The sequence below is a fragment of the Lycium barbarum genome, chromosome 10, assembly GCF_019175385.1.
Source record: "Lycium barbarum isolate Lr01 chromosome 10, ASM1917538v2, whole genome shotgun sequence".
Lineage (NCBI taxonomy): Eukaryota > Viridiplantae > Streptophyta > Magnoliopsida > Solanales > Solanaceae > Lycium > Lycium barbarum.
Genome location: NC_083346.1, coordinates 66,569,047 through 66,575,413, shown reverse-complemented (window position 1 = coordinate 66,575,413; position 6,367 = coordinate 66,569,047). Strand labels below are relative to the sequence as shown.

The 6,367-nt window shown below is 36.8% G+C and overlaps 1 long non-coding RNA gene across 1 annotated transcript; it reads right to left on the bottom strand.

Moving 5' to 3' along the window:
- Positions 1-2,955: 2,955 nt before the first annotated feature.
- Positions 2,956-4,777, bottom strand: LOC132616158 (uncharacterized). Its single transcript, XR_009573028.1, has 3 exons — positions 4,594-4,777; positions 4,150-4,198; positions 2,956-3,487 (listed from the first exon to the last, which is right to left on the bottom strand). It is a non-coding gene; the product is annotated as an uncharacterized LOC132616158 (long non-coding RNA).
- Positions 4,778-6,367: the final 1,590 nt, after the last annotated feature.

Here is a 6,367-nt window from a genome sequence, read left to right as displayed (position 1 = left end):
GGAAATATAGAGCATATCGTAAGATAAAAGAGTAACCTGTACATGTGAGTGCCTCTTAGGGCGGATGCCATGCATGCTTAGATTTTTTTTAAAAAAAAATTCTTGTTCATATATACAGAAAATATGCCGAGGAACGTCAGCCCGATCCGTTTAACCACATGTGTCCCGCGTCCAGGCATCCCGCGTCCGGGATGATATCATATTACGCCAACTGATCAGGTGCTCATGTGTCTATAGTGCCACTCCATTTTTCCCATATTCCCCATGTACATATACATATATCATGTTCATGTATCATGTACATATGTCATGTTCATGTATCATATACATATATCATATAAGCAGCATGCAGGAGAGCCCAAGGAAAACTATATCTCTATCGGAGTGACGGAAGGTCGGTAACCTCCGATTATATTTTTGAATAATCATCGTCGCTTTGTCTCACCTTGAAGGAACAATTATTATAAGGTGAAACTATCAATGAAGAATAACTTCAAGAGAAACATAGAATAAGATCATAAATCTCATAAGCCTTCAATTCATATACTTTGGAATCTTTAAAACATAGTCATCATCCATGAACAAAATTGAGAAATCAAGAAATAGCTCAACATTCATATATCGTCATTGAAATCGTAAACTTGGAGCCTTTAAACACGGAATCATCATCATCATAATCATCGTAGGAAAATATTCTCATCTTTGACATCATCATTATCATTGTGAAAACTAGTTCATCGTTGTTATCATAAGAGCTCACGGAGCCATAAATCTCTAATTTAGAAAATACGAACATTTTGAAAAACATTTATGAATTATTAGGAAAGGAATTATGCCTTGGAGTCATAAACATCTAGCTTTTGAAAACAAGGAACATATGGAAACATTTTTAAAGTCATAACATCGGAATCATGCCTTTGAAAGAAGGGGACGAGCCTTAACATACCTGTTCAACCTCCTATTAGCTACGCTTATTCGTCTGAGCTTGTAAATCTACATTCGAGAGGATTCGCACTAATGTTAGACTCATTATCATACACTTGTCCTAGTGTTCAAACTAAACTAGTTTATATTCTGCCAAAAATCGGGTAGCATCTCCCCTGTTTATATGCCTAGCCCGAATTCTTAATCCAACAACCAACAACAACAATAACAGTACCAACATCTATAACATCATTTCCCATACCAAAGTATTATATAACACAGCCCACACACTGTTTTCCAACTTCCATAACTACTTAACTCACTATACAATCATTTTACCGCTTTATGTTCGTGAATAAGCCAGTATTAACATAAATAGGAAGAGATCCATACCTTTCTCCCTTTAATATTCCTGTATCTTCAATTTTCCACGCTAAGTTTAGGCCACAACACGCCGCTATATGATCCTGCAACAATAACTATACGCTATCCGGACCAAAATTTGGAAATTATACATGGTTTGGGCTAAAAAGTTGGCTTGGGGGTTGGGGAGAACTCTCCAGAATTTTGGAGAGTATTTGGGGTGTTTGGTGAAGAAAATGAGGGGTAAACCCCTTTAAATAGAGGTCCAGGTTCTGCCTGGACCGACTTAATATTCATTCAGCGCGTTCGCGCCCCCTTCGGGTGCGTTCACGCTGACTTATTTTTTTTGCCTGTGCCTTCGTTCAGTAAAAAGGTCATAACTCTTGATACCGATATCGTGTGAGGGCCCACAACCTATGGTTGAAAATCTATTTCAATTATCTACAACTTTCATTCTTGGTGTTTTTCCAAATTCCAAACTGATAATGTCGTTTTGGCCCCTCCAACTCAGATCATCCGAAAATGTTTCCTTAAATCATCCTTTCGGAGGGACTATGCCCATATTTGGCTTGAGGGTCCTTCTTAGGACTTGCTCAACTTTCCATATACTACTCATGTATCTCTTCATATGTCCTTTATAAAACCCCAACATGTGGTCCCCACTTAGCTTACAGTAACGAGGGCTTTCCTCAAGCAACATACTGCCTGATTTACACCATATGGTCTCCAAATGTCATATGTATATTATTATTACACTTCTTATAATATAACCGTTATCCCGAATTTGGGCCTCAAAATTGTTTAGTGTGTTCGCGCCTCGTAGTGGCGCGTTCATGCTGTTTTGGCACTTGGCCTTCTGCGTGTTCGCGCCACTCCCTGGCGCGTTTGCGCAGACCATATTCTTGTCTGCCAGCACGACTTGTAACGTCCATATTTCCTCACCCCGATGTCCTATTGAGGAGTGCTTTGTTGCATTGGAAACTAGATATCCCGAACTTCACTTTAGACTCTTGTTCCACTTCAAAACTCTTAATATACTAAAGGATATTCTTTCTCCCATTTAGTCCAATATTTCCCTACCAAACCTTGCCCAACTTTCCTTCAAAGCCTCGGAAGCTTAATCTCCTTAGTTCACTTGTTCTTCAATCCTTCTATAACCTGTTACGCGAACTCGGACTCTTATAATTGTAAAAGAAGCATCTATGATCTTGCATCTTCTCGATAATAACTCCGATGTCTGCAATTAAATAGCTAACACCGAACGAATCTCAACGTATAGTAACTACGAGGTGTTACAATAAATACTTGATCCGAATGGGGGGAATCCTATAGAAAAATCTAGGTATATGAAACCTAAATCCTTCTACTTTGAATTCAACAACCCAAAAGAACCAAAGCAATATGAATTTAAGGAAAGATATTCGGATGAAATCCACAAACGAACAATCTTCATGAAATCATTGGAAATAAACGGTTCAAAGACCAACAATGGAATCCACTGTTAAATCTACTAAACTAAGCTAAACCCTAGCTGAACAAACTATGATAATCCTATCATCATTCAAATATTCATTATCAAAATCTAATAAATGAAATGTCTAAATCTAGTATTTATACTTCTAGACTAAAGAAGACTAAGTTATTACAAAAATGCCATTAATGAGGCAAGGGCCCTGTTTGGCTAGTGGGATGTTGACTTGGAATTCGAAACGACTCCGTCTTGAACATATAGCGATCATCCAATCCTCAAAGCTTGCTGTCACACCCCAATTCCGATAGGGCATGATGGGCACCCAACTCTTACGTAAAGCTGAGCGAACCCTCTGGCATTCACATAATGAAACTGGACATATAAAAAAAATTCGGAAATATAATAAAGTACTTTCCGTCAAACCATAGAAATTTGCGAACAATACTCAATTAATCAAAAACCAATTAAGTCAACCTGACATATCGGCCTACATGGTCGCTTTACTCAACGCATATCATCTTAACATACTAATCACAGGACACTGTCTGTAAAGCCTCTAAGAGTAAACACTTGAATCATATGAATCGGGACAGGGCCCCGACATACCCGTACGCACACATGATAACCATAATGACTCGGCACTACTCCAGGAAGAAAATGGAGTTTACCAATCCCAGCTCATAGCCAACCATCCTAGCAGAATACTTTTACCTGCAAAACAATCTGGGACTGTGTGGCATCAACACAGCGCCCCCAGGCAAAGGGACGTCAGTACGAACAATGTACCGAGTATGTAAGGCATAAGAACATCAAGTGCAGATGGATCATGAAAACCAGTATCAATAATTGAATGCATCTGTGGCAAACATCTGAGAATATATGCGTAACTCTATATGACTAAAACTGACTCTATGACGTATGATAGGCATAGATTATAATATACTGATAGTGCTGTGGAACGTACAACCCGATCCATATAATATAATAATGCCGAGAAACGTACTACCCGATCCATATATAATATAATAATACCGAGGTACGTACGGCCCGATCCATATATAATATAATAATCATATATATACCGTACCCGGTCCTCTAGTGAGGGACTCGGTGAATAATGCAATGAAACTGTGCACGAATACTTACCCAGCCCGAGACTCGGTGAATGATATATTAATGGCATGCACGAGTAGAATATTATGAGCAACCATATGCAAACTATATCATCATCTGGGACTTAATAGAATGATTAGAATGAACCGACACTTGAGAATCAAAGACAACTGTCATGTCAAGTACCGCTGACTAGAATTCATTGGAGTCATGTATGTTCATCGTTCGCTCGTTTTATGTAATTCATGCCAAAAACAAAAGGGATAGCCTTAACATACCTTGTCGCTTCTCAAGTTAACCATAACTTAGGTCTCGGGCTTCACCAATCTACAAACAATACCAAATATGCCAATAATCAAATTAGGATACTCTTTCAAATAAATCATTAATTACTTAGAAATCTAACGATATTCGGGTAGCATCTTCCTTAAAAACTTAATAATCCTCGAGATTGCAACTTAGCCAAAATATCAATCACAATACCAACAACAATAATATCAACAAATACATATCCAAATGAAATCAAATCCCTCCTTAAATCACTTCTAAAACATCCCATCATCATAATAGCAACTCAATGAACATATCGGGATTATAACGTTATTTCCATCATTCTAATCAATCAAAATATTGTTTCTAGCTATTAACTCCATATTTCTTATCCCACAATTTAGCCATGACCCGAACGAACATAAATATATCAAGAGTAGGAGAATTCTTACCTTATATACCAAGAAATATTCTTGTTCCACCTTACTTCACTTCAAAGAAATCCCCGATTTCCTATAATCCGGAAGAAATCCATGTTAGATGTGGACATAACCACTATGTCGTTATCTATAGTTACAGCATCACCATAACCACCGGAATGTGTAGTTGCTGCTACATGGGAAAGATCTGTGCGTTTCCATCCCAAGATAATATTGCAAGTCTGTCTTACTTATAGCTCTTTGTAGAAGTTATAATGAAAATTGTATAAAAGAGGAACACACCACCACTTCGTTTGTCTCCAGCAAAGATATCAAGCACTCCTTCTTGAATTATCTCTTAATATCCAATTTGTAAGAATGAAGACGTGACCTCTCAGCCCCCTTTAAGCATCAGAACCCCCATTTTAGTTACATCTCAATCATATATATACATAGATAAATTTGCAATGACACCTAGATGTATGCTTGTACTCTTTGTAAAGTGCACATGGCATTGTTCACTACAACTACCCGATCTGGTCCTTTTCATTTTGTTAATTTGTAATACTACCTTCTATTTGCACATAGCAAAATATTCATTTTTGTTCATATATCCTGAACCATGTTTGTTATACCCCGTATATTTATACGTTGAAATATTCGCAAGCAAATTGACTCGAGTTAAGGACAGGATTATTTTCGGACATGAAATAGAAACTTTTATGTTTCAATTTTAAGTAGCACATAAATTGTTTATAAATTTTATTTAGTGTAAAAATATTATTGGAGATTAGGTACTAATTAATTATGATTAGATTATTAAGTAAGGATTATTGATTAATTAAAATAAATTAATTTAATTATTGAAAGTGGGCCCCACCCGAAAAACAATAATAAATAAAATTAAACAATTCAAGAGTTAATTTGGTGAGTCATTTAGTGGGGGGGGGGGGGGGGGTCCATATATAAGGCATGGATTGTCACAAAGTTGACAACTAAAATTCATTTCCAAAAAAAAAACTTTGCTTAAGAAAAAAAAGAGGAGCAGCCATGGCTGCTACTGTTCACGGCCAGCCATGGCTGTTTTAAAAATAAATTGCTTTGATTTAATTCCAAGGTGATTTACAAGTTCAAGGAGGTGATAGCAACATTGGATATTGAATCGAGGAAGAAGAAATTGCGAAATTGGAGCAATTAAGAGTAGAAATTCCTCCGAGAAAATTAAGGTAAGATTTTCTTGTTTTATGGTGTAATTGTGTTAATAGTGTTGTAATGGAGTTATTAAAATTGAATTGGACGAAATCGGAAGTAAGAAAATACATGAAATTGTTATTATGTGAAATCGTGGGTTGAAATGGATTTAGAATTGTTATGGGCTGAGTTGTGAGAATTTTATGTGTATATCGTTGTTGTTGGTATTTCTGTGTTGACAGGAGAATAATTGGAAATTCGGGTTAGGCGAATATATAGGGGAAATGCTGCCCGATTTCCGTTAAGTCCTTGAATAGTGAACAACCCTAAATGAGAAGTATAAGTTAAAGAATGAGTTCTATAAGTGACGGCCTACGGATTCGCGAACTTGAAAGTATAGTTACTAACGATAACGTTACTCTTATATTAAATAGGCTAAAAGAGCGACGAGGTGAACGGATTTACGAATAGTCGCTAACAGGTATGTAAAGCTGTCCCTTCTTTCTTTTGGCATGTCTTAGATTTAAGTGATGAATGATATGAGCTTTGGGGTAATCCTATTCATAAGTCTTGAATGTGATTCATGATTCTTATTCACTTCTTGATGTTAGAACTC